General features: G+C 38.2%; 1 protein-coding gene across 2 annotated transcripts in view; it reads right to left on the reverse strand.

Moving 5' to 3' along the window:
* kek2 (leucine-rich repeat, immunoglobulin-like domain-containing kekkon 2 protein) overlaps nt 1–23,912 on the reverse strand; it is a 76,772-nt gene that overhangs the window by 18,090 nt on the left and 34,770 nt on the right. For both annotated transcript variants that reach the window (XM_089258577.1, XM_030384379.2), the window contains exon 3: nt 22,839–22,870. The gene's annotated coding sequence lies outside the window, so the exon portion shown is untranslated. The remainder of the gene's footprint in view (nt 1–22,838; nt 22,871–23,912) is intronic.

A 23,912-nucleotide genomic window follows, 5' to 3' on the forward strand; every position in this document is an offset into this window, starting at 1 on the left:
AATGCACAAGACACCGAAATATACCCAAAAATACCGAAAAAATACTAAAAGTCAAGCCTCTGACTTTGGTAGTTCATATCTTGTGGACTTTTCATCCGATTTTCGAGTGTAATGCCTTGTTAGACGCGTATTTATGCGTAGAATCAATTTGCATTCAAAAATAGTCATGGAGCTATAAGGTTTCGGACGAATGCACAAGACACCGAAATATACCCAAAAATACCGAAAAAATACTAAAAGTCAAGCCTCTGACTTTGGTAGTTCATATCTTGTGGACTTTTCATCCGATTTTCGAGTGGAATGCCTTGTTAGACGCGTATTTATGCGTAGAATCAATTTGCATTCAAAAATAGTCATGGAGTATAAGGTTTCGGACGAATGCACAAGACACCGAAATATACCCAAAAATACCGAAAAAATACTAAAAGTCAAGCCTCTGACTTTGGTAGTTCATATCTTGTGGACTTTTCATCCGATTTTCGAGTGGAATGCCTTGTTAGACGCGTATTTATGCGTAGAATCAATTTGCATTCAAAAATAGTCATGGAGCTATAAGGTTTCGGACGAATGCACAAGACACCGAAATATACCCAAAAATACCGAAAAAATACTAAAAGTCAAGCCTCTGACTTTGGTAGTTCATATCTTGTGGACTTTTCATCCGATTTTCGAGCGTAATGCCTTGTTAGACGCGTATTTATGCGTAGAATCAATTTGCATTCAAAAATAGTCATGGAGTCATAAGGTTTCGGACGAATGCACAAGACATCGAAATATACCCAAAAATACCGAAAAAATACTAAAAGTCAAGCCTCTGACTTTGGTAGTTCATATCTTGTGGACTTTTCATCCGATTTTCGAGCGGAATGCCTTGTTAGACGCGTATTTATGCGTAGAATCAATTTGCATTCAAAAATAGTCATGGAGTCATAAGGTTTCGGACGAATGCACAAGACACCGAAATATACCCAAAAATACCGAAAAAATACTAAAAGTCAAGCCTCTGACTTTGGTAGTTCATATCTTGTGGACTTTTCATCCGATTTTCGAGCGGAATGCCTTGTTAGACGCGTATTTATGCGTAGAATCAATTTGCATTCAAAAATAGTCATGGAGTCATAAGGTTTCGGACGAATGCACAAGACACCGAAATATACCCAAAAATACCGAAAAAATACTAAAAGTCAAGCCTCTGACTTTGGTAGTTCATATCTTGTGGACTTTTCATCCGATTTTCGAGTGTAATGCCTTGTTAGACGCGTATTTATGCGTAGAATCAATTTGCATTCAAAAATAGTCATGGAGCTATAAGGTTTCGGACGAATGCACAAGACACCGAAATATACCCAAAAATACCGAAAAAATACTAAAAGTCAAGCCTCTGACTTTGGTAGTTCATATCTTGTGGACTTTTCATCCGATTTTCGAGTGGAATGCCTTGTTAGACGCGTATTTATGCGTAGAATCAATTTGCATTCAAAAATAGTCATGGAGTCATAAGGTTTCGGACGAATGCACAAGACACCGAAATATACCCAAAAATACCGAAAAAATACTAAAAGTCAAGCCTCTGACTTTGGTAGTTCATATCTTGTGGACTTTTCATCCGATTTTCGAGCGGAATGCCTTGTTAGACGCGTATTTATGCGTAGAATCAATTTGCATTGAAAAATAGTCATGGAGACATAAGGTTTCGGACGAATGCACAAGACACCGAAATATACCCAAAAATACCGAAAAAATACTAAAAGTCAAGCCTCTGACTTTGGTAGTTCATATCTTGTGGACTTTTCATCCGATTTTCGAGTGTAATGCCTTGTTAGACGCGTATTTATGCGTAGAATCAATTTGCATTCAAAAATAGTCATGGAGTCATAAGGTTTCGGACGAATGCACAAGACACCGAAATATACCCAAAAATACCGAAAAAATACTAAAAGTCAAGCCTCTGACCTTGGTAGTTCATATCTTGTGGACTTTTCATCCGATTTTCGAGTGTAATGCCTTGTTAGACGCGTATTTATGCGTAGAATCAATTTGCATTCAAAAATAGTCTTGGAGCTGTAAGGTTTCGGACGAATGCACAAGACACCGAAATATACCCAAAAATACCGAAAAAATACTAAAAGTCAAGCCTCTGACTTTGGTAGTTCATATCTTGTGGACTTTTCATCCGATTTTCGAGTGTAATGCCTTGTTAGACGCGTATTTATGCATAGAATCAATTTGCATTCAAAAATAGTCAAGGAGTCATAAGGTTTCGGACGAATGCACAAGACACCGAAATATACCCAAAAATACCGAAAAAATACTAAAAGTCAAGCCTCTGACTTTGGTAGTTCATATCTTGTGGACTTTTCATCCGATTTTCGAGCGGAATGCCTTGTTAGACGCGTATTTATGCGTAGAATCAATTTGCATTGAAAAATAGTCATGGAGACATAAGGTTTCGGACGAATGCACAAGACACCGACATATACCCAAAAATACCGAAAAAATACTAAAAGTCAAGCCTCTGACTTTGGTAGTTCATATCTTGTGGACTTTTCATCCGATTTTCGAGCGGAATGAATGCATTCAAAAATAGTCTTGGAGCTATAAGGTTTCGGACGAATGCACAAGACACCGAAATATACCCAAAAATACCGAAAAAATACTAAAAGTCAAGCCTCTGACTTTGGTAGTTCATATCTTGTGGACTTTTCATCCGATTTTCGAGCGGAATGCCTTGTTAGACGCGTATTTATGCGTAGAATCAATTTGCATTCAAAAATAGTCATGGAGACATAAGGTTTCGGACGAATGCACAAGACATCGAAATATACCCAAAAATACCGAAAAAATACTAAAAGTCAAGCCTCTGACTTTGGTAGTTCATATCTTATGGACTTTTCATCCGATTTTCGAGCGGAATGCCTTGTTAGACGCGTATTTATGCGTAGAATCAATTTGCATTCAAAAATAGTCATGGAGTCATAAGGTTTCGGACGAATGCACAAGACACCGAAATATACCCAATAATACCGAAAAAATACTAAAAGTCAAGCCTCTGACTTTGGTAGTTCATATCTTGTGGACTTTTCATCCGATTTTCGAGCGGAATGCCTTGTTAGACGCGTATTTATGCGTAGAATCAATTTGCTTTCAAAAATAGTCATGGAGTACATAAGGTTTCGGACGAATGCACAAGACACCGAAATATACCCAAAAATACCGAAAAAATACTAAAAGTCAAGCTTCTGACTTTGGTAGTTCATATCTTGTGGACTTTTCATCCGATTTTCGAGTGGAATGCCTTGTTAGACGCGTATTTATGCGTAGAATCAATTTGCATTGAAAAATAGTCATGGAGACATAAGGTTTCGGACGAATGCACAAGACACCGAAATATACCCAAAAATACCGAAAAAATACTAAAAGTCAAGCCTCTGACTTTGGTAGTTCATATCTTGTGGACTTTTCATCCGATTTTCGAGCGGAATGCCTTGTTAGACGCGTATTTATGCGTAGAATCAATTTGCATTGCAAAAATAGTCATGGAGTACATAAGGTTTCGGACGAATGCACAAGACACCGAAATATACCCAAAAATACCGAAAAAATACTAAAAGTCAAGCCTCTGACTTTGGTAGTTCATATCTTGTGGACTTTTCATCCGATTTTCGAATGTAATGCCTTGTTAGACGCGTATTTATGCATAGAATCAATTTGCATTCAAAAATAGTCATGGAATGCACAAGACACCGAAATATACCCAAAAATACCGAAAAAATACTAAAAGTCAAGCCTCTGACTTTGGTAGTTCATATCTTGTGGACTTTTCATCCGATTTTCGAGCGGAATGCCTTGTTAGACGCGTATTTATGCGTAGAATCAATTTGCATTGAAAAATAGTCATGGAGACATAAGGTTTCGGACGAATGCACAAGACATCGAAATATACCCAAAAATACCGAAAAAATACTAAAAGTCAAGCCTCTGACTTTGGTAGTTCATATCTTATGGACTTTTCATCCGATTTTCGAGCGGAATGCCTTGTTAGACGCGTATTTATGCGTAGAATCAATTTGCATTCAAAAATAGTCATGGAATGCACAAGACACCGAAATATACCCAAAAATACCGAAAAAATACTAAAAGTCAAGCCTCTGACTTTGGTAGTTCATATCTTGTGGACTTTTCATCCGATTTTCGAGCGGAATGCCTTGTTAGACGCGTATTTATGCGTAGAATCAATTTGCATTGAAAAATAGTCATGGAGACATAAGGTTTCGGACGAATTCACAAGACACCGAAATATACCCAAAAATACCGAAAAAATACTAAAAGTCAAGCCTCTGACTTTGGTAGTTCATATCTTGTGGACTTTTCATCCGATTTTCGAGTGGAATGCCTTGTTAGACGCGTATTTATGCGTAGAATCAATTTGCATTGAAAAATAGTCATGGAGACAAGGTTTCGGACGAATGCACAAGACATCGAAATATACCCAAAAATACCGAAAAAATACTAAAAGTCAAGCCTCTGACTTTGGTAGTTCATATCTTATGGACTTTTCATCCGATTTTCGAGCGGAATGCCTTGTTAGACGCGTATTTATGCGTAGAATCAATTTGCATTCAAAAATAGTCATGGAATGCACAAGACACCGAAATATACCCAAAAATACCGAAAAAATACTAAAAGTCAAGCCTCTGACTTTGGTAGTTCATATCTTGTGGACTTTTCATCCGATTTTCGAGCGGAATGCCTTGTTAGACGCGTATTTATGCGTAGAATCAATTTGCATTGAAAAATAGTCATGGAGACATAAGGTTTCGGACGAATTCACAAGACACCGAAATATACCCAAAAATACCGAAAAAATACTAAAAGTCAAGCCTCTGACTTTGGTAGTTCATATCTTGTGGACTTTTCATCCGATTTTCGAGTGGAATGCCTTGTTAGACGCGTATTTATGCATAGAATCAATTTGCATTCAAAAATAGTCAAGGAGTCATAAGGTTTCGGACGAATGCACAAGACACCGAAATATACCCAAAAATACCGAAAAAATACTAAAAGTCAAGCCTCTGACCTTGGTAGTTCATATCTTGTGGACTTTTCATCCGATTTTCGAGTGTAATGCCTTGTTAGACGCGTATTTATGCGTAGAATCAATTTGCATTCAAAAATAGTCATGGAGACATAAGGTTTCGGACGAATGCACAAGACACCGAAATATACCCAAAAATACCGAAAAAATACTAAAAGTCAAGCCTCTGACTTTGGTAGTTCATATCTTGTGGACTTTTCATCCGATTTTCGAGTGTAATGCCTTGTTAGACGCGTATTTATGCATAGAATCAATTTGCATTCAAAAATAGTCAAGGAGTCATAAGGTTTCGGACGAATGCACAAGACACCGAAATATACCCAAAAATACCGAAAAAATTCTAAAAGTCAAGCCTCTGACTTTGGTAGTTCATATCTTGTGGACTTTTCATCCGATTTTCGAGCGGAATGCCTTGTTAGACGCGTATTTATGCGTAGAATCAATTTGCATTGAAAAATAGTCATGGAGACATAAGGTTTCGGACGAATGCACAAGACACCGAAATATACCCAAAAATACCGAAAAAATACTAAAAGTCAAGCCTCTGACTTTGGTAGCTCATATCTTGTGGACTTTTCATCCGATTTTCGAGTGGAATGCCTTGTTAGACGCGTATTTATGCGTAGAATCAATTTGCATTCAAAAATAGTCTTGGAGTCATAAGGTTTCGGACGAATGCACAAGACACCGAAATATACCCAAAAATACCGAAAAAATACTAAAAGTCAAGCCTCTGACTTTGGTAGTTCATATCTTGTGGACTTTTCATCCGATTTTCGAGCGGAATGCCTTGTTAGACGCGTATTTATGCGTAGAATCAATTTGCATTGAAAAATAGTCATGGAGTCATAAGGTTTCGGACGAATGCACAAGACACCGAAATATACCAAAAAATACCGAAAAAATACTAAAAGTCAAGCCTCTGACTTTGGTAGTTCATATCTTGTGGACTTTTCATCCGATTTTCGAGCGGAATGCCTTGTTAGACGCGTATTTATGCGTAGAATCAATTTGCATTGAAAAATAGTCATGGAGACATAAGGTTTCGGACGAATGCACAAGACACCGAAATATACCCAAAAATACCGAAAAAATACTAAAAGTCAAGCCTCTGACTTTGGTAGTTCATATCTTGTGGACTTTTCATCCAATTTTCGAGTGTAATGCCTTGTTAGACGCGTATTTATGCGTAGAATCTATTTGCGTTCAAAAATAGTCTTGGAGCTATAAATTTTCGGACGAATGCACAAGACACCGAAATATACCCAAAAATACCGAAAAAATACTAAAAGTCAAGCCTCTGACTTTGGTAGTTCATATCTTGTGGACTTTTCATCCAATTTTCGAGTGGAATGCCTTGTTAGACGCGTATTTATGCGTAGAATCAATTTGCATTCAAAAATAGTCAAGGAGTCATAAGGTTTCGGACGAATGCACAAGACACCGAAATATACCCAAAAATACCGAAAAAATACTAAAAGTCAAGCCTCTGACTTTGGTAGTAGAATCAATCTGTTTAATTTTTTTTCCTTCTATAATTTATCATATGCGAAGTTAATTAAAATTTGACATTTCACGCGATGTCATTTGCAAATAAAATTATTAAAATTATATTTTATTGCGCACAATATTTGCAAGATTTAATAGCAAAGTGCAGTAACAAGTTGCAATTACGACTTTTCAGCGTCGTATTTGTTGCCTCTTTTGAAGCACTTGCATTATAAATGATAAGTTCGTAATGTGTGATTGAATATTTGATACATGCTTCAATATTATTTTGTTTATTGCTGCCATTATTTGGCGCTGTTATTGCATTAATTACATTTTTTCATTCGCATGTCAATAAGCACACACACACACACACACACATGTATATGTGAGCTTGTTTATTTGCGTACTTTATTTCAGGTGATTTATTTTTAATAACTTTTCGCTGACAGTTGGCAAATATTTCATCGAGCGGCACTTGATTATTAATGTACTTTCATTTCTCGCCCCCGATGCGGAGTTTGAGCGTGTGCTTGTCCATAATGAATCCGGCGTATCGCTTTCAACTTGAAAGTGAAAATGCAAAAACATGAGCCGGATAAAATTATATTCCATATCCCATATAGCAAATATGCAAATGAGCGCAAATGAAAATGAAAATGAAATCCAAAACGAAAACGAAAACGCAAACGAAAATATGAACTGGAAATCATCCAGCTGTAAAAACCAATTCCATTCAATTTGTTGCCTTTAATTGCATTTCATGTTTTGTTAATGCTGCGATCCAGCGAAATACCTTCACATAGCTCAGCCAGAGGCGAGCGAGCGGGGCGTGGCGGCTTTGGGGCACATTATTATATCTCATTGTGCTGATTGCTTGCTCATTATTGGCCCTGATATGATTTGACAAGGGCACAGCTGTAGGCTGGCCATTAAATTACCTTTGCCAATGCCAGCCAGCTGACATTTATATTTGCGCAAATTAATCAAAGGACATTAAAGTGGCAAAAGACAAAGGCAAAGGCAAAGGCAAAGTAAACCAAAATGTAAATAAGCAAATGCCCAGACAATCGAATGAAGATGACAGCTATAAATCATGCAACATATTGCAGTGTAGCCAATTTAGGTAAATAACATATAAATTACACTGCAAGTAGACAGGAAGAGAGAACGAGAGTGAGAGATAGAGAAGGAGTGAGAGAGAGAGAAAGAGAGAGAGACAGCCAGTCAGACACCCTCAAAGGAAATTGTTCGAAAAACAAGGCAAACAGCAATTGTGTTATTCGATCCGGCGGAGGCAAAGAATTTCAGCAAGCCACGCGCTTCATTAGCCGCCCACAACAAGCGGAACTGGCTAACTGACTAGCAGACAGACAGACAGACGGACGGGACGGACTGACTGACTGACAGAGAGGCTGCCAGGAGTGAATGTGGGCTGGCGCCAATGCAAATGCGTAATGGATACTTGGCTATGCCATCATTTCCTGGGCTAACAAATTGACTTGATTTGCTTTCGCCTTGGCAACGACTTTCACCTGAACTGAGCCTCTTCCAGCATTATTAATAACCAGGCATTAATCTGGGCCCCGTCGTTGTCTACGCGCCGCAGCTGCCCTGGCCCGGGCTGGCTTTTAGCCAAAATGCTTGGCGCTTAGCTTGTAATTGTTGCCCAGATTCAAGGTGAAGCCGAACGGGCTTGAAAAATCCATGAACTGTTTAATTAATGAGTTATTATTGCATATCAGCGCTGCGCAGCAACCACTTGGCAAACAATCGTAGGCGGCCAAATCACGTCAATCAGTTACGCCAAAACAGATTGCTGTAAAATTATATTGCCTAATGCTTGTCAATAATTCACTAGATTTAAATGGATATTGTTTTGATTATTATTGTTTTTCATTTAATCGCTTACATGTACATCATATATATTTTTTATTTTATTTTTTATTCATTCCACATTTGCAATTCTCGCAAAAGAGCTTTACTCAACCGTTTGACAAAATGCGATTAAAAACATTTTTGGACTAGAAACAATTTGCGCATGAAATATAAATGTATAAATTAAGAGCGATATACACATACAGATGTAAATATACATATACATATATATATCAGAATATATCCATATTGAGCATTCTCATAGTTGATTTTAAATTACTTTTCACAAACGAACCTAAATGGGGCCGCTCTTTAAATATGCATGAATTTCGATTTGAAAATTGCTTGTGAAACGGAATGAAAACGAAAAAGACAGAATGAAAATGAAAGAAAATATCAATTTGAAAATAGACAAAAATATTGCCGTTGCTTGTTGTCGGGATTGTTGTGCAGAAAGGACATTTCGTGTGAGTTTATGCTGAACGAAACTCTAATTTAATTTATGCTCGCACAAATACAAGACATTTCTCATTTGGCAGCAGTTTGCACACATTTTTGACATTTTCATTTGTCAGTTATGAAACAAAGAATCACACATAAACACACACACACATACACATGTGTTCATTGTACTACGGAACTGTGCGTGGGCGAATGTCTAAGCTTCTGCTGTTGTCCTTGTGTGCTCGTGTTGTCCTTATATCCTTATCACAAAATGCTTTGACAATCAAGAGCAAGCCAGCAGTTGAACTAGACGTCCGCATCTCGTGTCTTGTCTTAAAAATTCCACTTGCTCTACACTAGAGCCAAAGAGTGGGTGAGAAGAGTGGCTGAGAGAGTGAGTGGGTGAGTGGGAGTTGATGTAGGGTCGAGCCATCGGCAAATCATGCAGAATTGTACCTTCCATCACTCAGCTAGACAAAGCAACTGCCTCACTAATAAATACACATTTCGAGCATTTCCATTTCTCATAGCATCCCGTTGAGCCCATTGGCATGTCTTCTAAACTGCTGTCATTGAAAATAATTTCAATTTCTTGTCGTCAGACATTCGCACCGCATTGGCATTTGCCAGCAGACACAAGCAATTGTTTTTTCCCTTTCCTTGGGGGCAGTGGGCATGGGGGTCTTTCATTGCGCGTTAATAGGCAACGCGTTCGGGTAACACGCGGCGTATGCTTAATGCGGGCCAAGTGTCTGTGGCATCGGCAACGGCACGTGTCGCGACTTTGGCCACGCACCCAGCGACTGTCTGCGTATTTCAATTATTTTTTACTTCGTTTTTCGACGTTTTTTTATTCTCCTTATTCAAAAGCCGTAGCGACTTCAGACCAAACACTTAATTTTCCCGCTCGCTCTATGGGGCTGAAGCAATGCCGAGTTCTTGTGGCTTTTATAGATTTGCGCGCAGCACAGCCGGCTAAAGTGCCAGCTAATACGCTTAAACTTAATTAAAAACTTATCAACAGCTGCGGTAAACAATTTGGCTGCCTGCACTCGTTGCCTCTGGCAACCCGGCCCCAAAACTGTTTCAGCCACAACTTCAAGCAACGTGACGACTTATCGCCACCCAAAAAGATATGCCAAAGACTAAGAGCAGCGAAATCCATTGCCTTTTAAAGACAACTGAGTTGCTCTGAGCTGAGCCAAAATTGGATTTGCTTTACATAAAGTAAATGTGTCAAGCAATTAGCAAATGCCAAAGGCTGCATCTATTCAATTCATTCGTTTGCCAAGAGCCCAGTCCTATGAAATAATTGAGCTTTGACAATGCTCTAGTTGCTACACACAATTGTCGACTTGTTTCTATTAATTATTTTAAAAATATGTAAAAGTATGTGTAGAAGGTAAAAATGTTGGATTTTAAGTGGAAATTATATATGCATAACTTAAACTTGAACAGCTATTAATTGGGAAGTTATATATTATAGTAGTAGTGTATACAGTATATAGATATAGATATATACATAGTATAAAGATACAGATGTGCCATATATAAAAGCACTTTAAGAGTTATTTAGCATATTCTTAATAAATATATATGTCATATTAATTAATCGCTTTCATATTCCCAATAAATGCTGAGTGTAAACTAGACTGATTAACGTAGATTATTTCCCATTTCTCTTATCCCAATATGCACACCCTTTTATATAGTAACATATATATACATCTGTAGAGTATCTTTATAGTATTTTATTTACAGAAAAATCTCTCACCTCAAAATAAGCTACTCTCCCCTTTGAGTAAAGCATTCACACCTAGTAAATTTTAATAAGTCATTTATAAATTTGAGTAGATTATAGAACTTTTAGTATCTCTGAATCAACCTTACCCTTCACCTAGGCCAGCTCAAAGCTTTTTAAATCTCTCAAGCAGCCTTTAAAGCCTTTAAACAGCTCCTTTTGGAGCTATCCACTTTTGAGTGGCAAAAGTGCTTGGAGAATTGCATCAAGTGCATGCTGAAGCATGCAGAGTTCCAAGTAGAATATGTTGCGGAATAAAAAACACACACACACATATTTTCATTCCAACTTAACTACTTTAAAACCAAAGGCAACCCTCACAGCGAATTCTTGTGTAGAGAGCAGAGCATGGAGAAGACACCCCCAGCTTTGACTAGACTTCAGTGAGTTAAGTAAGTATATATAGTATATATACTTGTACTTAAGTCTAGTGAAAGCTCATAAGCTTTTCTTTAATTCATTTTATCCGCATGAAACTGTTTTATAGTAATTATAAACAAGTTCTAGTGGCACCACAAATGCAAATGAAGTTCATATCGAAAAGGGAAATTTGATTGACGAGCAGGCGCCTGGTGGCAAAAAGTTAATTTGTTTTGGACTTATAAATATTTATTAGGCCGCTCAGACATGCGTGCGCGACTGCAACTTCAAAGTGGCGCTGCAAACATGTCATAACATGCGAAAATTAAAATGTACATGACAACTTAAGCGGCAATCAGCGTTCTGCGTACTGCTGCTGGCATTCAGAAGGCGTGGCACATACGGGTGGCAGTGCAGAGAGTAGAGGGGCGGAGGGGCAGAGCTCTACACAACAGCAGGAGCACTTAATTTGGCATGTTGCTCCGACTGCGTGTCTGTGTGTGTGTGTGTGCTGGCACTGGCCAAGGTAGCGTGACAACAAAGCAGTAGCAACAACAACAACAACAACAACAATGAATATACACAGGTGCAGCCACAGTGGCGGCAGGACAACCACAAGCACAACAAACGACTGCCATTCTCTAGCATGCATACATTTTTTTACAACCCATACAACTTTTACTCCCTCCCAGTGGCTGCCACCTAGTAACTGCTAAAAATAAATAAAATAAAGAAGAAGCAAAATATACAACAAATAAGTGGACATTGCAGCAGGGCGAGGCGGCAAATGAAATTACGCATGCACTGGCAAAATAATAAAATATGCATGCAAAATAAGCTGCTGCAGAATCTGGTCGACGAAAAGGCAAACCCACCAAATGCCACAATGGAAAAACGAAGCGCAGCAACAACAACAAAATAACATAAACAATAAATACGCAACTCAACACACTGCCAGATGCTCTGCAATAAATTCCACAAATATTTTGCAGTGTGAGAAAATGCGAGTGCCAAATTCCAGTTAAACGAGAGCAAAACTTGCCTTAATATGTATAAATTTGTTTATAATGAATATTTGACCAGACGAATTTCTTGAAGTAAAAAAGAGCTTGAATTTTCATAGAAGTAGTTCTGTAATTGATTGTTGAAGGTGGAAGGGAAGAAAATTGGGTGTCTGAATTCGATGAGCTTTTCATATAACAAACAAATAAAACACTTGAAGTAGAAGAGACGGATAGAGAGGGTATAGCATCATAATTTATTATCGAAATGAAAGTAAATATCATGGATGTTAATTGCGAATATCATTAATAGAAGAAAAAGATCAACTAGTTAAGACACAGAGAAGATAAGAGTAACAAGATTTGTTTAATTAATTTTACATTTTATTTAATTTTCTCTTTCAGTTCAGCTTAAGCCAGCTTAAGTGTCTTATATACATACATAATTGATAATTTTCAACTTGCCATATCTCGGATTACACATAAGGCAAGCCAGAATGCCTCCTCTTTCTCACTCTCTTAGTCTCTCTCTCTTTTTCTTTCTTACTGTCTCTTTTCTCTCTTACTGCTCTCTGTCTCATTCACGGTCTTTCTCTCTTTCTATTGCTATCTATCTCTCTTTCTATCTGTGTACTTCTCTCTGTCTCATTCACTCTCTTTCTCTCACTATCTGTGTCTCTGTCTCTCTCTCTCTCTCTCTCTCTCTCTCTCTCTCTCTCTCTCTCGGTCTCCCTCTCCCTCTCTCTCTCTCTCTTACTGTCTCTCTCACATTCATTCTCTCTCAAATGTATCTTCCCTATAGCTATCCATTGCAGGGTATGCATAGCCAACGAAACGTTGACATTAAAAACGCTTCGCATTCATTTTTATGTTAATTTCTGGCTGCTGCACACGAATATGAATTTAGCTGAATGCGTTGCGCAACGCAACAAGCATTTGGCCAAAGTGCAAAACACGTCACTCGCGCTTTCACTCAAAAATATGCTTACAGGGCAACACGGCAGCAGCAGCAGCAGCAGCAGCAGGAGCGGGAGCAGCTGCTGTGCACTTTAAAAGAGCCGCTCGCATCTCTGCCTCCGCCTTTAAAAGAAAATCAGCTAATTTTTCGTATTTTATGCTGCGCGAAAAGCGAAGCAGAGGCAGCTGACGCAAATGTATGTAAAAAGCAAAGCAAATGCCATACAGAAATACATAGAGTACATACATATAGTTTAGTCGTGTGCACATACGTACTACACTGAGCGAAATGGGCACAACCTCTAAAATTTTAATAGCTCACACATTATAAACGCAAATAAACGGCAAACGTCGTCTACGTCTTCGTCTTCATCGAGGCAGCTGTCATTTTGCTGGCGACTCTCTCAAAGGCAATTTGAACTTGCTTTCAGCAAGCATTTGATGTGTGTGCTGTAGTGGGTGGGGGCAAATGTATATGTGTATGTATGTGTGTGTGTACACACATATTTTTATTTGCCTAGCAGCTTATGTTGTTAGAGAGAAAGAGCACGGCACCACTTAAAGGAAAAAGTTCCCTGCCAAGTTTGCCAGCGTCCGGCGGGCCGGCCTCAGTTGTCCTTTGAGCAGCTTTAGTGCCTTTAAGTTGCACCAAATTAAGCATACTTTTAGGCACTCAGAGTCTTATTATGATTATCATTAACTAAGCAAACAAACACAGACACACAAGTCCGGGTCTATGTCGCTCTACTAATGTTGTTATCCATTTGCTCTGCACCTGCCGTTTGAAATTTCTCTGCTTCTCGTTATTTTCATTTATTTTTTTTATTTTTTCCAAGGTGTGTTGCTCTCACGAAAACTTTTATCATAGAGCACAACAAAATATCAAAATCATAATAATAAAAAAAAAAAATACAACAGGAAAAAAACTTTTTAATTGCTTTATAAGTTCACCTTTCGCCTGATATTCAGATTATGTTCGGCTGACCATGGCAGCTGTATCAGTTTAACAAGCTGATTCTAAGCGTCAGTTGGCCGTTCAAATCCGAGTCGAGAGCAACGCAGATGAGTTTTTCGACAGCAAATAAGAGTTGATTATCATGCTAAAAAGTTGCAAACTAATCTCTGTCAGTTTATTTGTACAATATTAATACGAGCTTGAGCTGGACGAATATAATGAAAACTCTTGTTGTATATTAAACAATTTCTCTTAATTTATATGCTAAATATAATAAGCTAAAAGAAATGTATATATAAGAACTATTTAAATTATCATATGATTATTTTTTTAAAGATTGTTCAAACTTTTTTGTTTTGAAGTAAATCATAATGAAAATAATGAATAATAATTCCATTTAGCAAGCATAATTATATATTATAAAATTAATTTAAGATACATTTTTTGTATATATAAATGTATAATTAAACCTAAAAATAATAATAATGAAAATAATTATATATATATTATTATGAATTATACATTTTTTCATTTAATTTCCTTTTTATATATATATAAATTTTTTATAAAATTATTAATTATTTTATTTTAGATATTATATTTTATTTCTTTATTTTTTTAATATAATTTTCTGTTTATTTATTTTCTATTTATTTTATTTCCTAATATTATTAATATAATTAATATAATTTAATAATATTAACAAACATCATCAATTCCAAAAGTAATACGGTAATTCTTCCCCACATTCACACATTTTAGGTGCTGTAAATAGGCTGAGCATTTTGAAATGCTGCAGCATCATTAAAGCACATTCAAATTTATGACAACTCAAGGAAAACCCGAAAGCATTAAGAAAAGTTTCTTTGAGAGCGAAACTCTGCAGCTCTTGGATAATGACAGCCTTTAACTCAGTTTAGCTCTTGCTTGGCAATAATCTTCAATGATTTCAATTTTATTATCGTCGTCTAATGTTTAATTATGCGCAGGCTGATGATGTCTGATGGGTTTTTCTTTGCCCTTTCTCGCCCTCTATCTCTCCCTCTCTCTCTGTCTCTCTCGGCCCCCTGGCTCGCTTCCACTTTGACGCATAAACATAACGCAGTTTATATTTTATTTATTTTATGTTACTTTCGTTTTTTCTGCTGCTTTCCTTTTGCCCCTTTTGCTGAAAAACCAATCATAAAACCCTCTGGCAAAGCAGGCTGCCAAACGTTTTTATTATATGACGCCACACACACACACACACATGCACTCGTATGCGGCTGTGTAATTTGCCATAAAAAAAATGGAGCACAGCCTCATAAGTATTTGTGCAATTTCAGAGAAATTGTCAATTTGCGCCCCAAGCTCGTAAGTCTAAGCCAAACGACATCGCTCGTCGAACGAACGAGAGGGAGAGAGAGGGAGCGAGAGAGAGAGAGGAGAACTCTAGCTCTAGCACGCAAATACGCGCTGATATTTTTATAGCTATGTGTGTGGGAGTCTCAGTGCTCATGTCTGTGTGTGTGTGTAAATCGACTGTTAACATTTAACGCTACAAATTTAACCGCATTTATGTATTTTGGATGTCGGGCTCTATTTGATTTTCATTTAATTTGTGCGATGCCACGCTCTTAAAAATTGGCATAACAATTACGCCGGAAACAGACAGAGTGTGTCGGACGCAGCTTTATAGAGTCGCAGCAGAAGCAGAAGAAGAAGCATGCTCCCTCCGGTTCCGGACGGACTTCACGTGCAATCTGCAACGCTGACAATGAAACTTCAATGGCACATAATTGCTGTGCACACACGCACATGGAGTAAGAGAGGGGGAGAGAGAGGGAGAGAGGGAGAAAGGGAGAGAGAGATAGAGAGAGAGAAAGAGAGAGAGAGAGACAACAGAGAGACGCGCAATGGGCTGCTGCCGGGAGTTGTCTGAATTCTGTATGCTGAATGGATGAGTGGAAGAGTGGAAGAGCGGAAGAGCGGAAGGGTGGCAGGGGGACGTGGGTGGACTGACTATTGTGCACTAGTGCAACATATCCTTGCAACTAACGCTTCCGTTTCCGTGCCGTCAAGGCGACAACTCTTCGACTTTTGCTGCTTGTTGTTGCACTTATTATTGCCGCTGTTGCTGCTTCTGTTGCCCCTGTTGTTGTTGTTGTTGCTGTTGTTGTTAGAGGCCACTTCTGGCCGCCTTTGTTGGCGCTCGTCGTGTGAATGAGTGCAATTAGCAGTGCCAGTTGCACTCGTTTGCCAGGGCCCAGCCAATGGGCCAGTGGCAGAGGGTGAATTCTGTGTGCGACGCTGATCTGCCGCAAGGGCAGCATTAAAAATGAATTCCGCCGTGTCTGTGCACACAGACGTAACGATTGTGCCAAGCGAATATATGCTTAAATATCTATTGTTTACTTTAAAGCGCATTAAATTACAACCAAAATAAATTTGAGAGTGCACAGCAGACTCATGCGACTCGTTTGTCTGACTTAAATGCATTTTGGCTATAATTGAAATGAGGTTGAATAAACAACTTTGCAGAGAAAATTACTATATTTACATACACATATTAAGATTTTAATATTGAAATATATTTTGGAAACTACGTTAATATAAATTTGTAAAATTTATGTATTTTTATTTACTTAATTTTGCTATTGGCTAAACAAGTATCTGCGACAAAGAAAATATATTGTAATATTTTACGCAGATTTATTTACTTTTTTTTACAGTCATCATTATAGCAAATTAATTATTTATATATATTTTTTTTCATAAACATATTTGGAAATAGTTGTCGAAATTATAATTAATAGCATTTTATGATGTATTTATCTTGCTTTATTTTTTGCTTTATTCATTTTATTCTTCTATTCGCATAAAAGTATTTATTTAATTTAATTTTATTTTTTACTTCTAAGTGATTAATACTCATATATTACTTTTAGTTGAATTATTATTATGTTTTATTCATTTATGTATTATTAAATATATTATCAAAATACTTTACACACCGTCAATACTCTTATTTACAAAACAATTTTCATTCTATTCAAATTGCATGAGTTTGATTTCTATGCCGAATTTGCATTGTATTGAAATGTGTGCGCTTGAAGAAATGTTGATTAAAATAACATTTGCTGGCTCACACTGAGTCCGGAGTGCCTTAGTGAGCCTTTGAAGTGCGCCTGCCAGCTTACCCAGCAGCATTCCTTGGGCAGCCTAGACCTGTGCACGTGAACGTGGGCGGGCGGGCAGTTGCTTAGTGCGTAAACTTGGCAAGAAATAAAAAATAGGGCCTGGCATATAAACTGTGAATGGACGTTTGTGTCACGGACCCCTGATGCTTTGAGCTTTTGTATGATGCTTGCGCCTTGTAAAGTAAATTGTTCGACTGCTCTTCGCTTACCTTTTGGCCGTTCAACTGTTCAGCTGAAGAGCTGAAGCTGAAGCTGAATTGCCATTTGGCTTTTGACCTTTCGATATAACTTAATTTTCTTTTTGCTAGACCGCCGAGGCACAGGGCTCCAAGTTGGATTTTATAACTAATCAAATTAGGCTGAGTTTTTGCAAATTTCATTTGCCAGCCTATTATTAAATTCTCAAGCACGTCTTTAAAGTCAAGGCGAGTGTCATGTGGCCTGCTTAGCATTTAAAGTGCTTTCACTATGGATTTACCGTCAACGCAATTAAGTCCTCCGGCCTGGCCTTTGAGCCAGCCTCCTTCGTCTCCCTTCGGCTCCATCGCCCTTTTTGCACGATTCTCGCATTTTTTACTGCTGCCTGCGCATGATAAGTGTTCGCTCAATTATTTTGCCATTGATAATTACTGTTGGCCTCTGCTGCAATATCCTTTTAATGGATTCACTCTGCCCCACTCTCTGCTCGGCTCGACTCTATTATGAAATGCCATTTAGAGCGCTTGCTCAACTACAATGGCCAATCTGCTGGCGATTTTCTTTTAAATCGATTCTCAAGTGCCGCCTCAACCTTTGCCTCAATATTTTCCTCGAACGGGAACCTTTTCTATTCCTCTGCCTCAATAGGTAAAGGAAAATCCAGAGAAATTGTAAATTAAACAAGCTGAATAGGAAATGCGGGAATTGATGCAGCATTTTACGGAAAATTACAGAATGAGTATTCCAAGAAGAAATGTTTTATTTCTTAAACGTGGTTTGTATGCAGGCATTTTATTTTATTTATTTTATTTGTAAATTGATGGTAAATGCAATTACATTAATTGATATCAGATGTAAAGATAATTGTAGAAATATTTCCGCTTTATAAATAAATAATTTGCTGTAGTTAGGTGGAGTTCTCTCTGCCCTGTGGCAGAGCAGTAGCTTGCTTTCAAAGTAATTTTTGTGATATAAAAGAGGAATTTACCTTTCCGGCAGCTGGGGTGTTATCTGCTCACGTGTCACAGGCATAAGTACACCCCCTCCTCTCCCTCACTCTCTCTCTCTCTCTCTCTCACTCGCCCCTGGTTGAGCTCCTGCCTGAACTAAAAGCAACGCGTTTTTGCTTGTTCTATTGCCGTAACAAATCCATTTTACCTGTCAGCTTTAACGCGTAAGCAAATGTCAAAACGGCTGCTGGCTAGAGCAGAGCTCCAACCCAAGATACCTGCATAAGCACACACACACACATTCACACTGACATACATTGTATCCAAGTACTTGTGCACACACACACACACACACACACCTACATCTACATATATTTAGGTATCTGGCTATATGCGCGTTGATATATTGCCAAGTCGCAATTAGAGCGCAGACCGCAGAATGAAACTCTCTGGCTGCCATGTAAACAAGCCACGCTGTCAACAACAGCAACAACAATAACAACAACGACAGCAGCGGAATTACATTTTTGTGCAAACAAAATGAAACACTTTTACAGCATGCGGAAATTTGGGAGAATTGTGAGTTTTGTTTAACGAATCGGAGAGGCATTAAATTCAAATCTAATCAAGTGAAAATCAAATTTCCACGCACCAAATGCAGGCGTCTAATTAAACGCATGTGCAATGTACTCCAAGGGTGCCCAAGGCTCGTCGGGAATTGACTTTTGCATACAATCTGTCGCTAATTAGTCTCAGCGTCCAGGTTCGCCAACATGCGTGACAATCGCCTGGGGCACAGATCAAACGCGTTGCAAATTCGTTTCGTTTCTCTCTTTTTATTCGCATGTCGCTGGGTTTCTTTTTTTTCCAACTTCCCCAAGAGACATGGCCGGTCCTTTAGCAGTCCCAAGTGCCGTAAGTGAGGCGTGCAACAGTTTTCAGCGACCTTTCATTCGCCTCGCCTTTTCATTCGAAATCATATTACACGCGTCGCGCTGAGATCAAAGCATTGTGTGGCCCCGCCTTTGGGGAGCGTCGCCCATGCAGCGTGGGGCAAATGAATTTGCTTTCATTTTATAATACAAATTCTTTGTTACACTTGCAATTCTCTGCGAAACAAATTGATCTTGCAAAAAAATAAGTGAATTTATAATTAATGTGTGGCTAATGTGATGCTAAAGGAGAAATGGCATCCCCGCAAAGCTACAACGTTAAAGTGAACATATTTTATATACAGAATAAATAGACATATAATTTATATGTTATTTTATATGTAACATATATATATATAAAATTGTAATACAGAAGAGTCCGATTATAGCGCTCCTATGGTAATAATACAGAACGTATTACTCTCTGCTACTAAAATATATCACAGCCTTTTCTCTGATTTCCTCTTTTCTCTTAATAAAAACATTGCTTTCTGCTCTTCTTGGAGAATTTACTTACACAGCGGGGGCAAAGCTTTGCTTTTTCACATACTCCTATTAGAACTTTTGGTAAAAAATATTTTGTGTGTTTGTAAAATTATTTTATAAATAATTTTAAAAATATATTTAATAATATATTCAACAAAGATTCAGTATAAACTCAAGAGAACAGCTGAGCTGAGCTGCGAAAAAAATCAATGAATGATTGCATAATGGAAACTGAAGAATGCCATCGAATCTGATAATATATGTAGGAAATCTTGTGTTAAATAAACAAAAAATAAAAAATAAAAAATTGCATTGGGAATGAATGCAGGCAAATGCAAATGTGTAACACAGTATGGCAAGCGGGGCACGCCCATTTTAGCATATTACAAAATGCAGCAAAACACATTTGAATAATGAGTCTGGAGCGAAGCAGTTCGGCTGGCAATGTCCCATGGCAACCAGGCGGGCGCTGGGGCTGGGGCTGGGGCACAGCTGGCTCTGTTTTTGGTCACTGACATTTTGGGATTTTGTGCGCAAATTTGAGTTTTAGTTTAAGCATGCAGTTGCAGCTTACAGCAACCACAATAGCTGTAGCAGCAGGAGCAGCGGCAGCAGCAGCAGCTGCTAAGTCAGCTTAGGTTATGTTTTGCTTTGTTCTGTTTTGTTCAGCTTGGAGCTGGAAACAAAAGTTTGCAATCCAATGCTAATTATGCCGCCCGGACCAGAAACTCTCAATTCGGTTGCCAGACAGTTAGTTAGTTGGGTAGTCGCGCAGTGGCTGCTGGGTTCGAGAGGCAGCTAATTTTTGGCAGCTGTCAGCAGAGCGCCACATAAATCCCTCAAAAGTCAACAACATTTTGCCCAAGTGGCACATCAATTCGCGTGCTTGTCAGCCACAATGCACACAATACAAACAACACACACACACACACACACACACACACATGGCGCACACACACTCGCGCATTTGCATGCTAAGATAGAGAACATGACATATAGCGGGCACACATCATATTGCAATCGTCAGTTGTGTCACCGCATGCAACGTCGCTTATCGCTCATCTTTGTAATGATTGCAACAGCTCCGCGACAGCCCCCAACAATAATCCCATCTGCTTGCGAGCAGAGCCCCAGCCGCGCAACGCCAACGCCAAAGGCCAACCCCAACCTCAGCCCCAACCCAATTCCTTGTCTGTTATGCATTTTTCATAACGCAATTCGTGTTATTCACGCGCTCGCGTCAAGACGAAATCTTTCTCACTCCCAAGCGCTGTAGCATGACGACTGCTGTGCACAGTGGTGCAAGAACACGTGAAAATTTAAGTCTTCAAATTAAAATTGAAAGCATGTTTACTTAAATATGATTGAAGAAAAAAATAGGAAATAATTTTAAATTATTTAATATTATTTATTTATTATTTAATTTGATTATGTCAACTAAAATCCGAACAAGGTTCAGCTTAGCCAAAAATATATAAATAAAATATAAATAGTCGGAGAAATCTAGTATGAATAATTATTGTAATAATAATTTTTATATGAAATTGAAGTAATATTTTTAAATAAAATAAAACATATTTGTTATATAATATTTGTTAAATAACCTTTAAGATGAAATATTAAAAAGATTCAGAAGTCGGATAAAATTCCCAATAACAAATCAAACTTGGTTGATAAATTTTATTTGATGAACTGTAGTAATAATTTAGTAATAAATATTAAAATCAGCTCAATAGAAAAAATACATTTGAGGAAATTATATTTTAGTACTTCATTATAAATTAATTTGTTTTTAAAAAATTTTTTATATATATATATATAATTGAAGAAAATATGTTTAGAGAGAAAAATATTTTTAGAGAAATGTGGACATATGATTTTTTAAAAATTAAATACGATTTTCTTTGGAAAAGAAAAATAAAAATGTTAAACAATTTGAAGAACATATAAATAAAATACTGCAGCTATTAATTTAAATTCCTCAAGCATAAATTCTAATGTTTAATGATCTAAATTAATTATTTATCCACTGTTGCTCTGACAGAAAAATTGTCGCATTAATCATCAGTCTACATGTCGCTCGCGTTATTTTTATGATTTTATATTTTGGTGCTGGCGCAGGAAACATGAACTTAGTGTGAAAATCCAAAATCCAGCAGGCAATTAAATTCAATGCAACTGAAAGCAGCAACAGCAGCAGCAGCAGAAGCGGCAACTCCCTCTTTTTTTTTGGAGCAAGTGCAGAGCGCATAAATCAAAGAGCAGTGCGACCCACCCGGAGGGGACACGCATCGATTAGGCAAAGTCTCACGCGCCGCCCCATACGAAATCGCCGCCGAGGGGTGTTTATTTTTATCAGCCACAGACGCAGACTCCCAATCCCAATTCGGATGCCACTCCCCACTCCAAAGCCATGCAGGCGCGACATGCTAAATCGTCTGCGCCATATTTAAAGCAGCAGCAAATTAATTTATTTTTTCACGCCGTTTTCTTGGAGTTGCGCATTAATAAGCAATTAAGAGTTTTTAATTGCAGCCAGGCTGCTGCCTTAGGTGTAGCCTTAATAGACTCGCATTGGCTCTATCTTGGGATTTCACTAGTCTGCAGCTAGGCAATGGAATTTCATTATTGATACAATTTCTCTTGGCAGAGTAGCAAACGTAACCTCAGACTTCAGCCTAAGCTCGCTCGATTGCAGTTGCTGTATCGTATTTATGACTCTCAGCTCGTTGGCACTTCAAGCGAACAGCATAAGCCGCTTATCGTTGGGCCGTCTGCTGAGTGAGGGAGAGGGAAAGAGCGGGCGAGAGTTGGACAGAAGGGGAGTGACAGCACCCAAAAGCCGCTTGGCAATTCCTGGTATTGGCCAAGCTCCGGGTACTCGCACAAATTAGCTGCTCTGTGTATGGACTTGCGTATGAAAATGTTACAGTACGCCCACATAAAGCCAGATATAAATAAAGCTTTGTCTGCTCATATCAAAATATGAGACTCGTGTCATTTTTTGCCATACCAAAAAGGCTAAATAAATTGAAAATATATTTGGTACAATGTATAATATAGAAATGTAAAATAAAAATATAAAATTTTAGACTATAGATTTTCTATATTTACCTTCTAGATGTTGCGTGTCTCGCAAGTAAAAGCTGCAAATAGAAGAAACGAAAGTTCCATTAGCAAATGTTTGTATCAATTCAATTAATAATAAGACTTTGATTTGTATGTAGACTCGAGCTGAATAAGCTCGTCGTATTGTGGAAATAGTTTTAGTGCCAAGAAAAGTTGATAAAAGCACAAAAAAAAAAAAGAAAAGATGCCACATTAAGCGGGCTGACGTGCAGGCGGAACGACAAGAGACTCGAATCAGACTTGAGCGAATAGCGTGAGTGGTTGAGTGGGTTGCCGTGGGTGGTTTGAGTGATGGCAGTGCGAGCAATGACAGCAGCCAGACATTGAACACGAAAAAGGAAACTGGAGCGAAGACATTAGCCTGAAATGACAGCAACAAGATGCAAGATAGATACTCAGCTTATGGCTCTGTTTTCCAACTGTACAAGCAAACAACAAATGACAGTCTGTCGTGAAAGTATGCGCTGCCGAGGTGTAGATGAGCCCGAGTTCTGTGCGCTCATTGGAAGCAAGTCTGAAGTTCTCCATAGTTGCAGTTGGTACTTCACATATACATATATGTATATATGTATGTGTGTTTGTAGTATATTGAAAAGCGCTTTTCTGGCCCAAGGACATTCACACACACACACACACACACACACACCGCACAGTTACTCACGCACTCATTCGACAGCTGTTTAGTTTCGCTAGCTACTCGTCTATGCAATATGCAGAGAAGTTGGCTTGAATTGAGACTTTCATCATGGCCTCTGGCAGTTGCCAGGGCTTTTATTTTCCATCTACACAGGGAGCGAACGAGAGAGAGAGAGAGAGAGGACTCTTAGCCAAATGCCGTTCGTGCCAATGCCTCAGTTTAAATATTTATGTAAGCGCGGAATTTCATGAGAAATATTTCGCAATTGCTGCAACAGCACAAGCGTTTCGCCTTTATTATTATTGAAATAGGCCAGGCCAAAGCGAGCTTATGCTAAGCACTCAAGCAACCCCCCGCATCGCCCACAGCTGGCTGTACCCTGCCAATGAAATGGCAAAGGAGTTGTGTATTATTGTTGTTCA

The sequence above is a fragment of the Drosophila navojoa genome, chromosome 3 (assembly GCF_054131105.1).
Source record: "Drosophila navojoa isolate 15081-1374.11 chromosome 3, UAZ_NAV_1.0, whole genome shotgun sequence".
NCBI lineage: Eukaryota > Metazoa > Arthropoda > Insecta > Diptera > Drosophilidae > Drosophila > Drosophila navojoa.